This window comes from Orcinus orca, chromosome 16 (genome assembly GCF_937001465.1).
Source record: "Orcinus orca chromosome 16, mOrcOrc1.1, whole genome shotgun sequence".
Lineage (NCBI taxonomy): Eukaryota > Metazoa > Chordata > Mammalia > Artiodactyla > Delphinidae > Orcinus > Orcinus orca.
This window is the reverse complement of record NC_064574.1, coordinates 39,200,191-39,218,656: the sequence shown is the minus strand read 5'-3', so window position 1 is coordinate 39,218,656 and position 18,466 is coordinate 39,200,191. Positions and strand designations below refer to the sequence as shown.

Sequence of the window (18,466 nt, the reverse complement as noted above, 5' to 3'; positions counted from 1 at the left end):
GATCAGCTGAGGCTCAATTTTAGTGGAAAGCCTGTATTGATGACTTCTTCCCTTGCCCTATCCTGTTTTTTTCCTATTGCTCTCTCTCTCCCTCAATAAATCACCAGTCCCAGAATCACTGTCTCAGGCTCAGCTTCTAAGGATCCCAGCTGAAGAACATCTGCTTTCCTGAAAAGTCTCCAGCTGCCCATCAGAAGTGCTGTCAACATCCTTCTGTCCCTTCTTCCCTCCCACTGGCTCTGAGGAAGCAGCACTCTTCTCTTCTGGTATTCAGAGTGTAGATCACTTATCTACACTCTAAATACCAGCTTCTCAAATCACAGGGATGGTTGCTACACAGCCATTTTCCTCAGCATCCTTAAAGGTCTCTTTTTTCTACTAACCCTTCCTCTCACTTCATGTATCCCAGGTAACCTCCATCTTGGGCAGGACTCTGGTGAACCATCTCTGCCTCATTGCTCCACTTTTTTCTAGAGAACACTTAAGGTCAAAATTGAGCCCTGTTTCCTCCAGGAGAACTTCTTCCCAACTCCAGCCCACACTGATCTCTTTTATCTCCTTATTCACTTAACATCTACCCATGCGATTTTGCTCCTGAAAGAACTCTGTGTGTGCTGGCTTCATGCACAAGACGTGCCTTCACCATAGGTTTTATTCATTTGTCTTGCCTTTCTAGCAAAATAGCAGGTCCTCATAGATAGGGAATGTATCTGTCTTATAATTTCATATGCCATAGTACCTTGTTTTGCAGATACATAGTAACCGATTAGCTAAAAAGGAAAAGTCTACAGTTACACTTAGGTTTCATAGTGCAAGGGGTGCATCTAACCTTACTGCGAGAGCATAGAAAAGGTTAACTAAGTTTTTGGGGGCTGCCATTTCAGGATATCACATCTTTAACAGTTATATTCTGTATAATAAGGACCCAATAGCCAGAAATACCAAAATGCCAATTTCCTAGTTAATTGTGAGGACAGATACATTTTTTCTCCTTTGCAAAATTTGTTGCTGTTTCACATATGACTTTAACTGTAATGGAAATGAGGCTGGACAAATCAATTTTTAGCCCTTAGCAAGTTAAGTTTGTCAATATAGAATGTAACTAGCAATAGAGATTGGCAGTTAACACTACAGTTTTAATCCAATATAATACCTCTCCTTCCTCTTTCCCAATTAACTCCAAAATCTCCTGTAATTAACACGATTTATGCCACTAGAGTAAAGGCCATTTCTAGACCGTGTACTCTAAGTCCTCATTATGCAAAATGATTTAAAATTTCAACTTACATTTTGCAAAAAACAAAATATGCAAATGGGGCCAGTGTATCAAATGGGAGCTTTAAATAAGCGTATTTCTCAGAAATGAAGACGCGTTACATTCGTAAAAGAGTGAAAACGTAACTGAGTTGTACTCATCTGAAGGTCAGTCTTCCACCAGAGGACACAGCTATGTAGAAAACAGAGACATAGCTGAGCAATCCAAAGTCGTTTACAAAAAGAAAGAGAGATTTAGAGAGAGGGAGGGAGGAAAGGGGAGGGGAAGGGAAGGAAGGAAGGAAGGAAGGAAGGAGAGAGCCAGGGAAGAGGGAAAAGGAAGTAAAGACAGAGTCACTCTGGGTTGTTGAAATGACTGTGATAAAGTACAAATGCTGAAAATCATGGTTTAGCATATGGGTCCTCAGTTCGCCCTGAGCCTATTGACATATATTGCGTATGGTTGTTACATTCTTGGTTATCTAACTTGCCAGACTCTGCCAATTAAAATCAGCACTTTGTTAAGGCAGAGAGCTGCAGGCTAGCTACATTTAAAGCCACAACCGGAAACTGGAGAAAAGACAGAAAAACACATCATGACACAGAAAGTGGTATTTGCTATGGCAGTTGTGAATCATCAAGAAAAGACAAGTTTAGTTCTGAATTTTTGTTTCAGAAAGCACAGAAATGGGTAATATGTTTTCGAAAAGCTTTCAACAAATGTTTCAAAAATCTGTCATGCTCTAAAAGGAAAAGCTGTGGAAATCTGAAATATTCATGAATGTTTAGAGCTACCTTTATTCTATTGGTCAGTTTCCAGTTCAGGTACTCTGACCTAGGTTTCTCATAAACTGAAAAAGTGTCCCCCAAATAGACTTCCTATTAGACCTTAAAATTTTTACTTGGAAGATAGAATGACACTAAAATTATTATGAAGAGCTTATTACTCAAGGGGAGGGGGAGGGGCAGCAAGAGGTACAATATAAGGCAAACTAAGGTCACCAAGTAGGATGTCAGTCAATGTGGGTGACGTGGACCTCAGAGGCAGTTGGGTGGAGCTGAGAAAAACAGAGGAAGAAACAGATCCTTACTCCAACTTACCCTCAAGAATGTTCTATCTAAATTGAACTAGGTTGTTTTAGGAATCTCTAGTCTAAATTACCCTAGTCTCTAAAATAATAGAACCCTGCTCTCCATCCATCCATGACCCATCAGTTGTAGCCATGTAATAGGTAAAAAAGAAGGAAACAGTTGCTACAGGCTGAGGAGACAGCACTTTTAAAGACACAAAGCCATTTGAGCGCTTGGTATGGTTGTAGCTAAATTGGGGAGCACAAGTGGAGCTTGTGGCTGTGAGAGTTGCTAATTAGGTGGGCTCTGCTGGATTTGGCACCAAAGGACAAAAGCCAAAAGATGAGAGATATGAGCAAGTGGACTTTGAGGCCTCAAGCTTGGCTACCTGGGATAAAACAGGTGCTATTAGTAGACACAGGAAGGTAAGGAGATGAGGTGGCAATGCTGAGGGCAGTCTACACAGGAGACTCTGGTAGGTGTATCCAGGAGAGCCCTCCAGAAGGCAGTTTGAAAAATCAGTGTCAAGCTCTTGAGAAAGGCCTAGAACTTGGTATCATTACCTAGATGTGACCATCTGAGTTGCAGAGCAGGACCACTTCAAGCATGGTCAACAGACCAACAGCATCATCTGGAAGAATATAAGAAATGCACTTTCCTTTTCACTATTTTTCTTAAATTGAGGTATAGTTAATTTACAATGTTGTGTTAGTTTCAGGTGTACAGCAAAGTGATTCTGTTTTTTATATATATATATATATATATATATATATATACACACACACATATACATATATATATCCTTTTTCAGATTATTTTCCATTTTAGGTTATTTTATAAGGTATTGAGTACAGTTACCTGTACTATACAGTAGGTCCTTGTTGTTTACCTATTTTACATACAGTAGTGTATATATGTTAAACCCCAAACTCCTAACTTATCTCTCCCCCACCAAGAAAGACACTTTCTTGAGCTCCACCTCAGACCTATTGAGTCAGAATTTCTGTATTTTAGCAAACTCTCCAGATGATTTTATGTCCACTAAAGTTTGAAAAGTACTGGGCAAGAGAGTGGATGAGATCATGGAATGAGAAGGTATATACTGAAAGGAAAGAAAGTTTGCACTTTCTTTGGAGAATTGGAGAATTCCTTTAGGGGCTGAAAAGCAGAAAAAACAAACAAACAAAAGACCCCTTCCCCATCCAAAATAAAAATACCATAGAAAGACTCTCAAAGGAACATGAGAAAAATTATGGTGCATTTCAATGTGAAAATCAAGAAAAGATAAAATGACTTGTGCACTTATTTTAGGCTCCCTGATAAACTGTTAAACTCTTTGAGTGATGGGACAAGTTAAGGATAAGGTAAGAGTTCAAGTCAGTAGCTCCAAGAATGATCTCTCATTTATTGTTGACAAATCAAGACTGTCCTATACAAAACAGGGCTGTGGTCGCCTTTGGATAAAACACACACGCTAACGGTAGCACTATGAATGGTGATATTCTAGCAGAGTAGATCTTTCAGCTGCATTTGGCTTTTATGTCAAGAACATGTGTCTTTAATCCCACACTCAAACGGACAAATCATTCATCTAAGAAGCTGTAACACAGTAAACACAAGAAATTTGCAGTGGGTCCCAGAAAGAAGAAACAAAAGAGCTCACTGACCTTGCTCACCTGTAATTTGACAATTATATGATTTCTCACACAAATATTGAATTAGAGTATTTTAATAACTTTCCTTGAGCGAATGAATTTTTCTCTGATGTAGACTCATAACAGGCACAGAACAAGTTCTCTGTGGTCCCTGATGCTGAGAAAAAATTACTTCCAGTCATTATAGCTCAGTAATGACAGCATTTAGTGTCTATGCCATCATCCAAGCAATCACAAATCATCCAGAAAGTACCTATTTTCACAGAGCACTGAGCTAGACTCAGCTCATAATTCTGGAGTGAAGGTGTCTGGCTTTCACACAAGTCTGTGGCTGGCATCCTTGAGGCCAACTATTTGCTTCCCTAAATTCATGTGGGTACAGGACATGTCATTAGGGTGGGCAGCCAAGCCCAGTTTAGTTTTACTCCACCACAGAAAATTTTAATTTCCATTCAAGGGCTGAAGAGGTCTTTGTTCAGTGAACAAGTCCTTCCTAGCAGCCCCTGTGCTCACTGGCTTAATATCATAGTTAGACTTATTGTGGTTGGTAAAACCCTCATTTAAGTAGATAGCATGCTGATGCTAATACCTAAGGACATAAAGGATTGGCATATGTTTTTTAAATGTATACAAAAAACGATATACCGATAGACAAATTCAAATCCAACACTCATGCTGTGACCTTGGCTAAGTCACTTATCTAGAGAAGCCTCAGTTTCTTGATCTGAAAAATGGGAATAAAAATTCCATCTCCCAACAGGAGTGTTTTATGGATTAAATGAGATGATGTATACACAATGTTTCATATTCAAATAAAAGATAGGCTCTTATATTATCTAGCATAGAGTCCATACGTTACTATGCAAATGGCATAGTGGAAAAGATGGCTCTGCATTCAAATTCTGCCTCTACCACTTATGAGCCAGGATTTCTTAAGTTCCTTGACTCTCTGGTCCCTATCTTTTTCACTGGCAAAATGAAGGGGATGAGTTACAATATTTTAAAATTCCTTTTATCTCACAAATTTTGTATACCCAGCCACCTTTACTAATTGCCCTGGGATATTCCTGGGTTTGAAATTAATAATAAAATGAGCTTTAATGTGTAAACTATATAAAAATGATTTTATAGATGTGCCTCCATTTTTCTGAATTTCCAAAGTAAGCTATTTGAGGTAAATAATACATCCAAACAGAAAAATGACAGATTAAAATGTTCACAAAATGTAACCTGTGTAATCACGGTCCAAATCAAGGATTAGAACTTGACCTGTGCCCCAGAGCCTCAGACCATTATATTCTGTTAAAGAATATCTGTTAACTGCATACAAGGAACTGTTAACATAGAGGCTAGGCTTCTAATTCAAACAATAACAATGACAACCACCATCCAAATTAAGAAAAGAGCCAGCTGGATATAAGGTATTCTGGATGCGAATAATTAAAAGATGAATCAAGATAAGTAATCTCAACATTAAAATCTAACACAAATTTCTAGGATCCTAATTATGTCCATACTAATTTCGTCACCAGAAAAAAATAAAAACGGAATATACTATTCAGAAGAAGCCCAATCTCTTTAAATGACCATTTCCAGCGCTGGCTTCCCAAGGTCTCTCCCCTGAGCCTTCCGGTGCTCTAGCAACTGCTTGCATTTTTACAGTTTGCTTCTCAGATTTGCAGTGCTTTTCCCTGGCTGTCTGTGGAAAGATTTTCAATACAGGCAGACTTGCGTGCATTTGGAAATGGCCGTCAGCACGCTGAAACGGAGCTTCCCTCTGACTGCATAATTATCTTTTCAACATACCTATCTGCTGAGTTCCAGAGAATAGTTCTCAGTGTACGCACACTTTTCCTACTAACATGTACTAGCTTTAAACATCAGTAGGCTCCACTGAGGTCACCGTAATATCCCCCCAAGCTTGACATCTAAAGCCATGTATAAGAGAAATTATTTCATAGGAAATGCAAACTCCGCTGCTTTTCACTTTTGCTTTAGCTTAAAAAAATTAAAAGGAAAAAAAGAGAGAAACTTTTAGATGCTGCTGACAATTTGAAAAAGATTATGTGCTCTCTGAGAACGCTATTTCTTTGAATTTTGCACAGGAAAGGTAAAGTATCTTTGACTTTATCTTGCTCAATCACATTGGTCCTGCTGCCAGAGCTATAATAACTCAGGGAACCCAGAATAGAGGAAGAGAGGAAGGAAGAGGAAAAAGGGGAGTAAAAGAAGGAGAAAAGCAAATAAGGATGTTTGCAGGGACCAGAGCAGGAGCTGCAGGGCTTCACGGGCCCCGAGAGTGCTCTGGCGCCATCATTTGAAATATTATCCAAAATATTTTCATTCCCAGTGATTCTCACCACCCGCTCCCGCCAACTTCCCTCCCACTGATGCTGAGGCCTTCATTGCTTGGGGTGGAGCCGAGTCCACGGAAGAATAAAAGGACTCAATCCTCAGGTTTTGATTCCAAAGTTGCCTCTGGAAGCCCATTTCAGGGAGGGAAAAGACTAGTTAAAAACAAAGCTTTCGGGTTTCCCTGGTGGCGCGGTGGTTGAGAGTCCGCCTGCCGATGCAGGGGACACGGGTTCGTGCCCCAGTCCAGGAAGATACCACATGCCGCGGAGCAGCTGGGCCCATGAGCCACGGCCGCTGAGTCTGCGCGTTCGGAGCCTGTGCTCCACAACAAGAGAGGCCACAACAGTGATAGGCCTGCGAGTCAAGAAATCCTGAGGCTGTGGACAGTCATTTTCTACCTCGGATGCAGAGAAAGTCAGTTTTCAGGGAAAGCGAGAAATGAACGAAGCAGAAATATAAAGAGGGCTCAAGGAAGATGGAGGAAGAGTAAGACGCGGAGATCACCTTCCTCCCCACAGATACACCAGAAATACATCTACACGTGGAACAACTCCTACAGAACACCTACTGAACGCTGGCAGAAGACCTGACACCTCCCAAAAGGCAAGAAACCCCCCACGTACCTGGTTAGGGCAAAGGAAAAAATAAACAGAGACAAAAGGATAGGGACGGGTCCTGCACCAGCAGGAGGGAGCTGTGAAGGAGGAAAAGTGTCCACACACTAGGAAGCCCCTTCGCTGGCGGAGACTGCGGGTGGCGGAGTGGGGGAGGTTCGGAGCCGCGGAGGAGAGCACAGCAACTGGGGTGCGGAGGGCAAAGCGGGGAGATTCCCGCACAGAGGATCAGGGCCGACCGCCACTCACCAGCCGAGAGGCTTGTCTGCTCACCCGCCGGGGCGGGCGGGGCTGGGAGCTGAGGCTCGGGCTTCGGTCGCAGCGCCGGGAGAGGACTGGGGTTGGCGGCGTGAACACAGCCTGCAGGGCGTTAGTGCACCGCGGCTAGCCGGAAGGGAGTCTGGGGAAAAGTCTGGACCTGCCGAAGAGGCAAGAGACTTTTTCTTACCTCTTTGTTTCCTGGTGCACGAGGAGAGGGGATTAAGAATGCTGCTTAAAGGAGCTCCAGAGACGGGCGCGAGCCGCGGCTAAAAGTGCGGACCCCAGAGACAGACATGAGACGCTAAGGCCGCTGCTGCTGCCACCAAGAAGCCTGTGTGCGAGCACAGGTCACTATGCACACCCCCCTTCCGGGGAGCCTGTGCAGCCCGCCACTGCCAGGGTCCCAGAATCCAGAGACAACTCCCCCGGGAAAACGCACGGCGCGCCTCAGGCTGGCGCAACGTCACGCCGGCCTCTGCCGCCGCAGGCCCGCCCCGCACTCCGTGCCCCTCCCCCCGCCCCCCACCCCACCCCCCGGCCTGAGTGAGCCAGAGCCTCCGAATCAGCAGCTCCTTTAACCCCGTCCTGTCTGAGCAAAGAACACACGCCCTCCGGCAACCTACACACACAGGCGGGGCCAATCCAAAGCTGAGCCCCTGGGAGCTGTGAGAACAAAGAAGAGAAAGGGAAATCTCTCCCAGCAGCCTCAGAAGCAGCGGATTAAAGCTCCACAATCAACTTGATGAACCCTGCATCTGTGGAATACATGAATAGACAACGAATCATCCCAAATTAAGGAGCGGTGTGGATGAAAGGCTCTTGGTGCTGCAGCCAGGAGTTAGTGCTGTGCCTCTGAGGTGGGAGAGCCAACTTCAGGACACTGTCCACAAGAGGCCTCCCAGCTGCACATAATATCAAACGGCGAAAATCTCCCAGAGATCTCCATCTCAACGCCAGCACCCAGCTTCACTCAACGACCAGCAACCTACAGTGCTGGACATCCTATGCCAAACAACTAGCAAGACAGGAACACAACCCCACCCATTAGCAGAGAGGCTGCCCAAAATCATAATAAGTCTACAGACACCCCAAAACACACCACCAGACGTGGACCTGCCCACCAGAAAGACAAGATCCAGCCTCATCCACCAGAACACAGGCACTAGTACCCTCCACCAGGAAGCCTACACAACCCACTGAACCAACCTTAGCCACTGGGGACAGACACTAAAAACAACAGGAACTACGAACCTTCAGCCTGCAAAAAGGACACCCCAAACACAGTAAGATAAGCAAAATGAAAAGACAGAAAAACACACCGCAGATGAAGGAGCAAGATAAAAACCCACCAGACCTAACAAATGAAGAGGAACTAGGCAGTCTGCCTGAAAAAGAATTCAGAATAATGATAGTAAAGATGATCCAAAATCTTGGAAATAGAATAGACAAAATGCAAGAAACATTTAACAAGGACCTAGAAGAACTAAAGATGAAACAAACAATGATGAACAACACAATAAATGAAATGAAAAATACTCTAGATGGGATCAATAGCAGAATAACTGAGGCAGAAGAACGGATAAGTGACCTGGAAGATAAAATAGTGGAAATAACTAATGCAGAGCAGAGTAAAAAAAAAGAATGAAAAGAACTGAGGACAGTCTCAGAGACCTCTGGGACAACATTAAACGCACCAACATTCGAATTATAGGGGTTCCAGAAGAAGAAGAGAAAAAGAAAGGGACGGAGAAAATATTTGAAGAGATTGTAGTTGAAAACTTCCCTAATATGGGAAAGGAAATAGTTAATCAAGTCCAGGAAGCACAGAGAGTCGCATACAGGATAAATCCAAGGAGAAATACGCCAAGACACATATTAATCAAACTGTCAAAAATTAAATACAAAGAAAGCATATTAAAAGCAGCAAGGGAAAAACAACAAATAACACACAAGGGAATCCCCATAAGGTTAACAGCTGAGCTTTCAGCAGAAACTCTGCAAGCCAGAAGGGAGTGGCAGGACATATTGAAAGTGATGAAGGAGAAAAACCTGCAACCAAGATTACTCTACCCAGCAAGGATCTCATTCAGATTTGATGGAGAAATTAAAACCTTTACAGACAAGCAAAAGTTGAGAGAGTTCAACACCACCAAAACAGCTCTACAACAACTGCTAAAGGAACTTCTCTAGGCAAGAAACACAAAAGAAGGAAAAGGCCTACAATAACAAACCCAAAACAATTAAGAAAATGGGAATGGGAACATACATATCGATAATTACCTTAAATGTAAATGGACTAAATGCTCCCACCAAAAGACACAGATTGGCTGAATGGATACAAAAACAAGACACATATATTTGCTGTCTACAAGAGACCCATTTTAGACCTAGAGACACATACAGACTGAAAGTAAGGGGATGGAAAAATGTATTTATGCAAATGGAAACCAAAAGAAAGCTGGAGTAGCAATTCTCATATCAGACAAAATAGACTTTAAAATAAAGACTATTAGAAGAGACAAAGAAGGACACTACATAATGATCAAGGGATCAATCCAAGAAGAAGATATAACATTTGTGAATATTTATGCACCCAACATAGGAGCACTTCAATACATAAGGCAAATACTAACAGCCATAAAAGGGGAAATCGACAGTAACACATTCATAGTAGGGGACTTTAACACCCCACTTTCACCAATGGACAGATCATCCAAAATGAAAATAAATAAGGAAACACAAGCTTTAAATGATACATTAAACAAGATGGACTTAATTGATATTTATAGGACATTCCATCCAAAAACAACAGAATACACATTTTTCTCAAGTGCTCATGGAACATTCTCCAGGATAGATCATATCTTGGGTCACAAATCAAGCCTTGGTAAATTTAAGAAAATTGAAATTGTATCAAGTATCTTTTCTGACCACAATGCTATGAGACTAGATATCAATTACAGGAAAAGATCTGTAAAAAATACAAACACATGGAGGGTAAACAATACACTACTTAATAACGAAGTGATCACTGAAGAAATCAAAGAGGAAATCAAAAAATATCTAGAAACAAATGACAATGGAGACACGACGACTCAAAATCTATGGGATGCAACAAAAGCAGTTCTAAGAGGGAAGTTTATAGCAATACAATCCTACCGTAAGAAACAGGAAACATCTCGAATAAACAACCTAACCTTGCACCTAAAGCAATGAGAGAAAGAAGAACAAAAAAACCCCAAAGGTAGCAGAAGGAAAGAAATCATAAAGATCAGATCAGAAATAAATGAAAAAGAAATGAAGGAAACGATAGCAAAGATCAATAAAACTAAAAGCTGGTTCTTTGAAAGGATAAACAAAATTGATAAACCATTAGCCAGACTCATCAAGAAAAAAAGGGAGAAGACTCCAGTCAATAGAATTAGAAATGAAAAAGGAGAAGTAACAACTGACACTGCAGAAATACAAAAGATCATGAGAGATCACTACAAGCAACTCTATGCCAATAAAATGGACAATCTGGAAGAAATGGACAAATTCTTAGAAAGGCACAACCTGCCAAGACTGAATCAGGAAGAAATAGAAAATATGAACAGACCAATCACAAACAGTGAGATTGAAACTGTGCTTAAAAATCTTCCAACGAACAAAAGCCCAGGACCAGATGGCTTCACGGGCGAATTCTATCAAACATTTAGAGAAGAGCTATCACCTATCCTTCTCAAACTCTTCCAAAATATAGCAGAGGGAGGAACACTCCCCAACTCATTCTACGAGGCCACCATCACCCTGATACCAAAACCAGACAAGGATGTCACCAAGAAAGAAAACTACAGGCCAATATCACTGATGAACATAGATGCAAAAATCCTCAACAAAATACTAGCAAACAGAATCCAACAGCACATTAAACGGATCATACACCATGATCAAGTGGGGTTTATTCCAGGAATGCAAGGATTCTTCAATATACGCAAATCAATCAACGTGATACACCATATTAACAATTTGAAGGAGAAAAACCATATGGGCATCTCAATAGATGCAGAGAAAGCTTTTGACAAAATTCAACACCGATTTATGATAAAAACCCTGCAGAAAGTAGGAATAGAGGGAAATTTCCTCAACATAATAAAGGCCATATATGACAAGCCCACAGCCAACATCGTCCTCAATGGTGAAAAACTGAAAGCATTTCCACTAATATCAGGAACAAGACAAGCTTGCCCACTCTCACCACTCTTATTCAACATAGTTTTGGAAGTTTTAGCCACAGCAATCAGAGAAGAAAAGGAAATAAAAGGAATCCAAATCAGAAAAGAAGAAGTAAAGCTGTCACTGTTTGCAGATGACATGATACTATACATAGAGAATCCTAAAGATGCTACCAGAAAACTGCTAGATCTAATCAATGAATTTGGTAAAGTAGCAGCATACAAAATTAATGCACAGAAATCTCTGGCATTCCTATACACTAAGGATGAAAAATCTGAAAGTGAAATCAAGAACACACTCCCATTTACCACTGCAACAAAAAGAAAAAATATCTAGGAATAAACCTACCTAAGGAGACAAAAGACCTGTATGCAGAAAATTATAAGACACTGATGAAAGAAATTAAAGATGATACAAATAGATGGAGAGATATACCATGTTCTTGTATTGGAAGAATCAACATTGTGAAAGTGACTCTACTACCCAAAGCAATCTATAGATTCAATGCAATCCCTATCAAACTACCAATGGCATTTTTCACAGAACTAGAACAAAAAATTTCACAATTTGTATGGAAACACAAAAGACCCCGAATAGCCAAAGCAATCTTGAGAATGAAAAATGGAGCTGGAGGAATCAGGCTTCCTGACTTCAGACTGTACTACAAAGCTACAGTAATCAAGACAGTATGGTACTGGCACAAAAACAGAAATATAGATCAATGGAACAGGGTAGAAAGCCCAGAGATAAACCCATGCACATATGGTTACCTTATCTTTGATAAAGGAGGCAGGAATGTACAGTGGAGAAAGGACAGCCTCTTCAATAAGTGGTGCTGGAAAGCCTGGACAGGTACATGTAAAAGTATGAAATTAGATCACTCCCTAACACCATACACAAAAATAAGCTCAGAATGGATTAAAGACCTAAATGTAAGTCCAGAAACTATCAAACTCTTAGAGGAAAACATAGGCAGGACACCCTATGACATAAATCAAAGCAAGGTCCTTTTTGACCCACCTCCTAGAGGAATGGAAATAAAAACAAAAATAAACAAATGGGACCTAATGAAACTTAAAAGCTTTTGTGCAGCAAAGGAAACCATAAACAAGACCAAAAGACAACCCTCAGATTGGGAGAAAATATTTGCAAATGAAGCAACTGACAAAGGATTAATCTCCAAAATTTATAAGCAGCTCATGCAGCTTAATAACAAAAAACCAAACAACCCAATCCAAAAATGGGCAGAAGACCTAAATAGATATTTCTCCAAAGAAGATATACAGACTGCCAACAAACACATGAAAGAATGCTCAACATCACTAATCATTAGAGAAATGCAAATCAAAACTACAATGAGATATCATCTCACACCAGTCAGAATGGCCATCATCAAAAAATCTAGAAACAATAAATGCTGGAGAGGGTGTGGAGAAAAGGGAACCCTCTTGCACTGTTGGTGGGAATGTAAATTGATACAGCCACTGTGGAGAACAGTATGGAGGTTCCTTAAAAAACTACAAATAGAACTACCATATGACCCAGCAATCCCACTACTGGGCATATACCCTGAGAAAACCATAATTCAAAAAGAGTCATGTACCAAAATGTTCATTGCAGCTCTATTTACAATAGCCCAGAGATGGAAACAACCTAAGTGTCCATCATCGGATGAATGGATAAAGAAGATGTGGCACATATATACAATGGAATATTACTCAGCCATAAAAAGAGACGAAATTGAGCTATTTGTAATGAGGTGGATAGACCTAGAGTCTGTCATACAGAGTGAAGTAAGTCAGAAAGAAAAAGACAAATACCGTATGCTAACACATATATATGGAATTTAAGAAAAAAAATGTCATGAAAAACCTAGTGGTGAAACAGGAATAAAGACACAGACTTACTAGAGAATGGACTTGAGGCTATGGGGAGGGGGAAGGGTAAACTGTGACAAAGCGAGAGAGAGGCATGGACATATATACACTACCAAACGTAAGGTAGATAGCTAGTGGGAAGCAGCCGCATAGCACAGGGAGATCAGCTCGGTGCTTTGTGACCACCTAGAGGGGTGGGATAGGGAGGGTGGGAGGGAGGGAGACGCAAGCGGGAAGAGATATGGGAACATATGTATATATATAACTGATTCATTTTGTTGTGAAGCTGAAACTAACATACCATTGTAAAGCAATTATACTCCAATAAAGATGTAAAAAAAATAAAAGGAAATAAACAAAGCTTTCATTTGCAAAACCAGAAAAAAAAAAGGTTGCAGGGTTCAAAGGAGAAAAAGGAGTATTTTTACTTTTGTTTGTTTTGCTGAGGGAAAGCCAGAGAGTAGGGAAGATTCAGAATCCGGTGTGACTTGGGGCATTTCCTGAACCACAAGTACTGAAATGAGCCTTCCTGGGCTGGGGCTGGTGGAGGGATCCGGAGGCAGCCTGTCAGCAAAGGACAGGTGCCTGGGTTCCCATTGGCAAGTTTGGGAGGAGGATCTCCTAGGAGACCCCACAGTTTGTAAGGCAGCCTCAGGGGTGGCAGGCAAGCCCTGTTCAGGCAAAAAGGTCAAGAGTTCCCACCTCAACCTACCTCCTCTCCGCCACACATGCTACAGGGAGATCCAGAAAGCTCTGAGAGGATGGACTAGGACCCCGACCCCCAACCAAGCAAGGAAAGCAGACGTTTGCCTGGAAGCAGTGAGACCCCAGAGCACATCCAACGTCCAGGGCTGATGGGGACAGAGGTGGGGGCCGCCCCCAGCCTCCCCCCGCAGGAGAAGACAGTGGGGACTCAAAGATAAGCATGTACTAGATCCCTTCCTCTCATTCCAGATGTGCAGCCTCTGGACTGAGCCGTCCTCCTCGGAAACGAAGAGAAGAAGGAACCCGGAAGAGGCAGAGAACCACCTTGCTTAGAAAGGAGCGCTCCGGAGTCTGAATCCCCTACGTATTTGCCTCACAGAGGTTACATTTTAAACCAGAGGGACTGAGTTGTCTTAAATGGGGGTGGGGGTGGGGCACTGGTGAGCAAGCTGAGTTCAATTACAGATAAAATAAAAAGTTGTGCTTCTGCATATCTGCCCCCTAATGTGTCCACCTCACAGCAGCTTCCAGAGCCTCTTTGGTTCCAGGGGAAACTGCTGCTTCTTCATATCCCCGCCTTCCTGGTACAGGCACCACTGGGAGGCAAGAAGGATCCCTGTTGGTAACTAAGCAGCGGGTAGTCTAATCAGCCCTCCAGCAAGGGTTTGGGGGACAGTCCTGACATAAACAGGAGAGCACCCTTGCACCCTGGAAACCAGCTGTCCTGTCACCCACCATCCTCTTTCTAACGGCTGAAGATGTTCAGGAAGACTCCCTCCTCACTCACCTGCACCCCAATATCCTGTAGTGTCACCCTGAATTCTGCTCTCCATTTCACCTCTGGAGGCTGAATGGGGAAAAAATGATGCCTCCCTCACCATGGCTGGTCCATCCTTGCACCTTCTCCCAGAAGATCTCTGTCTCAGAGAAATAACCTAGGAGAACTTTTGCTCTGAAGCCATCTATGTGGTCTGTGGAGAAGCTCCCAGTCAAGTGTTCCTTTGCTGGCTTTTCAAAGAGTTCTTCCCAAAGTGTGGCCAAGACCAGCAGCATCACTTGGAAGCTTGTTAGGATGCAAATTCTTGAGACCCCACCCAAACCTATTGACTAGAGAACTCTGGGGTAGGAATCTGAACAACTGCCCACTCCTACCCCCAATCTATGCAAGTTAAGTCTGAATGCACTGTCTTTATAGACCTAAGTGGTCCCTCTGTGTTGAACTTCACTGAAGAGTGAAGGTATCTCCCTGATATAAACCTGAAGGTCCTCTGGTGCCCGAGTCTCCAGCAGCATCTCAGCAGGCCAACATCAGCCCTCCAGCAAGAATCTCAGTTCATCCAACAGATACTGAAGATCTACCATGCTTGGAACTCTAAATTCTCTCTCTGTGGCCCCAGACCTCATTGCTATGGTTTTATGATGTGAAAACATAGAGGAGGTGAAATCTGTGGGCCATTTCAATGGAGTCCACTTGCCTAAACATTTATTCCAGATAAGAGGTAGCCTACCAGGGCTTGGGAACATTGTCTAGCTGCCCCAGACTTATTGCAAATAATACTTCTGTCCATAAGGTAATCTTATCCTCAAGCTCCTCTTGCTTCTTGGTCCAGTTGTGGTCCAGACCATTTGTTAGAATCACCTGGGAATGTATTACAAAAGCACTAGTGTGCCACAAAGATCCTTATTTAACTGGTCTGGGGTGAGTCCTGGGCTCAGTATTTTTTTTAATTCACCCAGTGATTCTAATATGTAGCTTGAGCTGCAACCTAGGCCCTGGCTAAACCAACAGACCCAGAAATGTCAGGTCTCCCTGTTTGAGAATTTGCAGGTGGCTTAAATGTATAAAGAAGGAGGAGAGGTAGATGGATGTGCCAGGTATATTACAAATATTAGCTCATTTGACTTTACGAATAACTGAGAATGTGCTGTCAGTAAACTCTTAAGCAATGATGGAAACTAAGAAAGTGTGGAGCCAGGATTTAAAGGTCTTCATTGAAAACCTGTGTCTTATTTGCTAACTGCAGAAACTAAGTGATACAAAATGAAAAAACTATAAAAATATGTAGTGGAACATCAGTGAGCTAAACCAAGATTTAACACATGGGACATCACAGTACACAGGATTCCAAGTTGGTTCACACTGTAATCAAATATACACAAAATGCTAGACTAAAGAGGGTTCCCTTGGGCTCTTCTTAGAACCTTTGCAAGATCTGCATTTTCTCTCCAACCCACCTTCTCGGTGTAGCTCTGGGGAGGGTGCCCTAACCAGAGATGGATGTGTAGACAGGTCACAGTACCACTGTGTAGAAAACTTGCTGTGAAAAGAAAACTGAGCAGTAAGATAGAGCACTTCTGTATGCAACCAAATGATATGATTCTCATGTCACCTTCTTGAAGCCTCGGTGTCTCCCTGGGACAATGAGAAGGCAGTATCATTCTCACAAAGAACATACGCTCCCCCTCAAACCTGCCTGGGGTCCCACACCAACTTCTCCACTTACTATGCGACTTTGGACAGGGCACTTAACCTCCCCACGCCTCAGAAAACTCAACTGTAAAATGGAAGAAAGCGCCTTGAGATGACACCCTCCCTTCCTGGCTGTTGTCAGGATTGTGATGATGTACACAAAGCATGGAACACAACGTTGATGGTGGAATTTATTATTATTTCATGACTTAGAATGGTCTTCTGCCCTCTTCCTCCTTCACTAACATTGAAACCTATACCCATCAACATGGACACTTCCTGACAACCTCTCGTCCATGCAGAGCTACAGGCCACACGCTCCCCGCTAGCACACCGTGAAACAGCTTACTGAAACGGCCCCATAAACTGAACCGAGTTGTCACATGGCTGCCTTGGTCACTTTGACCAGGAGCTCCCTGAGGACAAGGCCTGTCTTGTTACCCATTAAATCCCCAGCATCTAGCGCAATGTCTGCTCACAATAGGTTCTCAATGAATATTTGTAGAATAAACAAAATATAAATATTCAGGGCTGGCCCTTCCAGAAATGGCTGGTGTTTTTCTCAAACTCCGAAAATCTCCCTGTTGGGACTCTCGGTGGAATAGAGGGATCACCACTCATCATTTTCTCTGTAGCTCCTTATCCATCCCAGGCCCATCAATTTGGACCCCCAGATGGATGTTTCCTATGCATAACTAAGGTAAGACAAAGTCTCAGGCTCCCATAACCCCCCAAACCCTCCTGCAAAGGCCTTAGGACAAGGTGATTCCTGCCCACCTGGTGCAATGGAAGAACATCTGGATGGCATTCTCTGCTGTTCAAATCAATTTATGCCCCATGAATCACAGGTTGAATACACATAACCTCACTCCCTGAGAAACGTTCCTTTGGGTTTCCTTAAAATGATCTATTATTGATAACCATATATATGTCACATGCCTCATTTCATCTCCATACTACCCCATCAAGATAAGTACTTTACATGATTTAGAGATGGTACAAATGCCTGTGGGAGCCTTCCCAATTTTCCTTGTCTTATTCCTCAAAAAGGGGGTTAAAATATCCTTATTTTATTCTAAATAATAAATATTTATATACTTTCCCAATCCTTTCTTGAAACTAAGACGTGGGACAATGTCATGACTTTGGCCAATAGGACCTGAGGGAAAGTCTGCTGGGAGAGGGATAAGAAATAATGAAAATTTTTTCACCTCAATAAAAAGAGATACAAGGAAGAAACACTATTCTTCTTCAGCTGGATATGGTCATGGCTACGTGTAATGCCTGGAACAGTAGCAGCCATCTTGCAACCCTGAGGAGAGAGAGCTAAAGGACCAATTCAATATGGTGAAGGTAGGAAGCAGAAAGAGGGATCCTTGATGACACCATTGAGCACTGTCCCAATCCTTGAACCCCCAATTGCTATGCTTGTTGCTATGTGATATAATAAATATTCTCATAGTTTAAACTACTTTTAGGTGGGTGTTATGTTACATGTCTGAAATGTCCTACCTGACACAACAGGAAAGAAGACAGGAGAAGCTAATTACCAAAAATATCACACTGCAATTAGCAAAAGAAAGGAACTAACATTATAGTAGAGGAACAGAAGTAACATTATTAACCCATCATGAGCAACACACTCTATCAAGAGCAATATATGAAATACACCACTTAATCCTCATCAAAACCCTAAGAGGATATTATGGATAGTCTATTTCATAAAAGAAAACTCAAGAGAGGTTAAGTAATTTACCCAAGGTCAAGTAGGAAGTGGCAATTTTGGAATTTCAACCCAAGCTGGTATGACTCCAGTGACAGGAGGGATCTGCTATGCCATACACATGAAGAATTAGTATCCCTTAGCTCATCCTTTTGTATGGCTGTGTTCCTCAGATCTTTTCCTATGAAATGATTTTGATAGGAGAATATAAAGCATAAGGGGATGCAATGGTGCTCTCAGGAAGATACGGGGGGTGTGGGGTAAAG

The 18,466-nt window shown here is 42.2% G+C and overlaps 1 long non-coding RNA gene across 4 annotated transcripts in view; it reads right to left on the bottom strand.

The window, feature by feature from the left end:
• Positions 1-7,718, bottom strand: part of LOC117203899 (uncharacterized) — a 398,345-nt gene extending 390,627 nt beyond the window's left edge. For all 4 annotated transcript variants that reach the window (XR_007472136.1, XR_007472133.1, XR_007472134.1 and 1 more), the window contains exon 1: positions 7,398-7,718. This is a non-coding gene — a long non-coding RNA (uncharacterized LOC117203899). The remainder of the gene's footprint in view (positions 1-7,397) is intronic.
• Between the last annotated feature and the right edge of the window lie 10,748 nt (positions 7,719-18,466).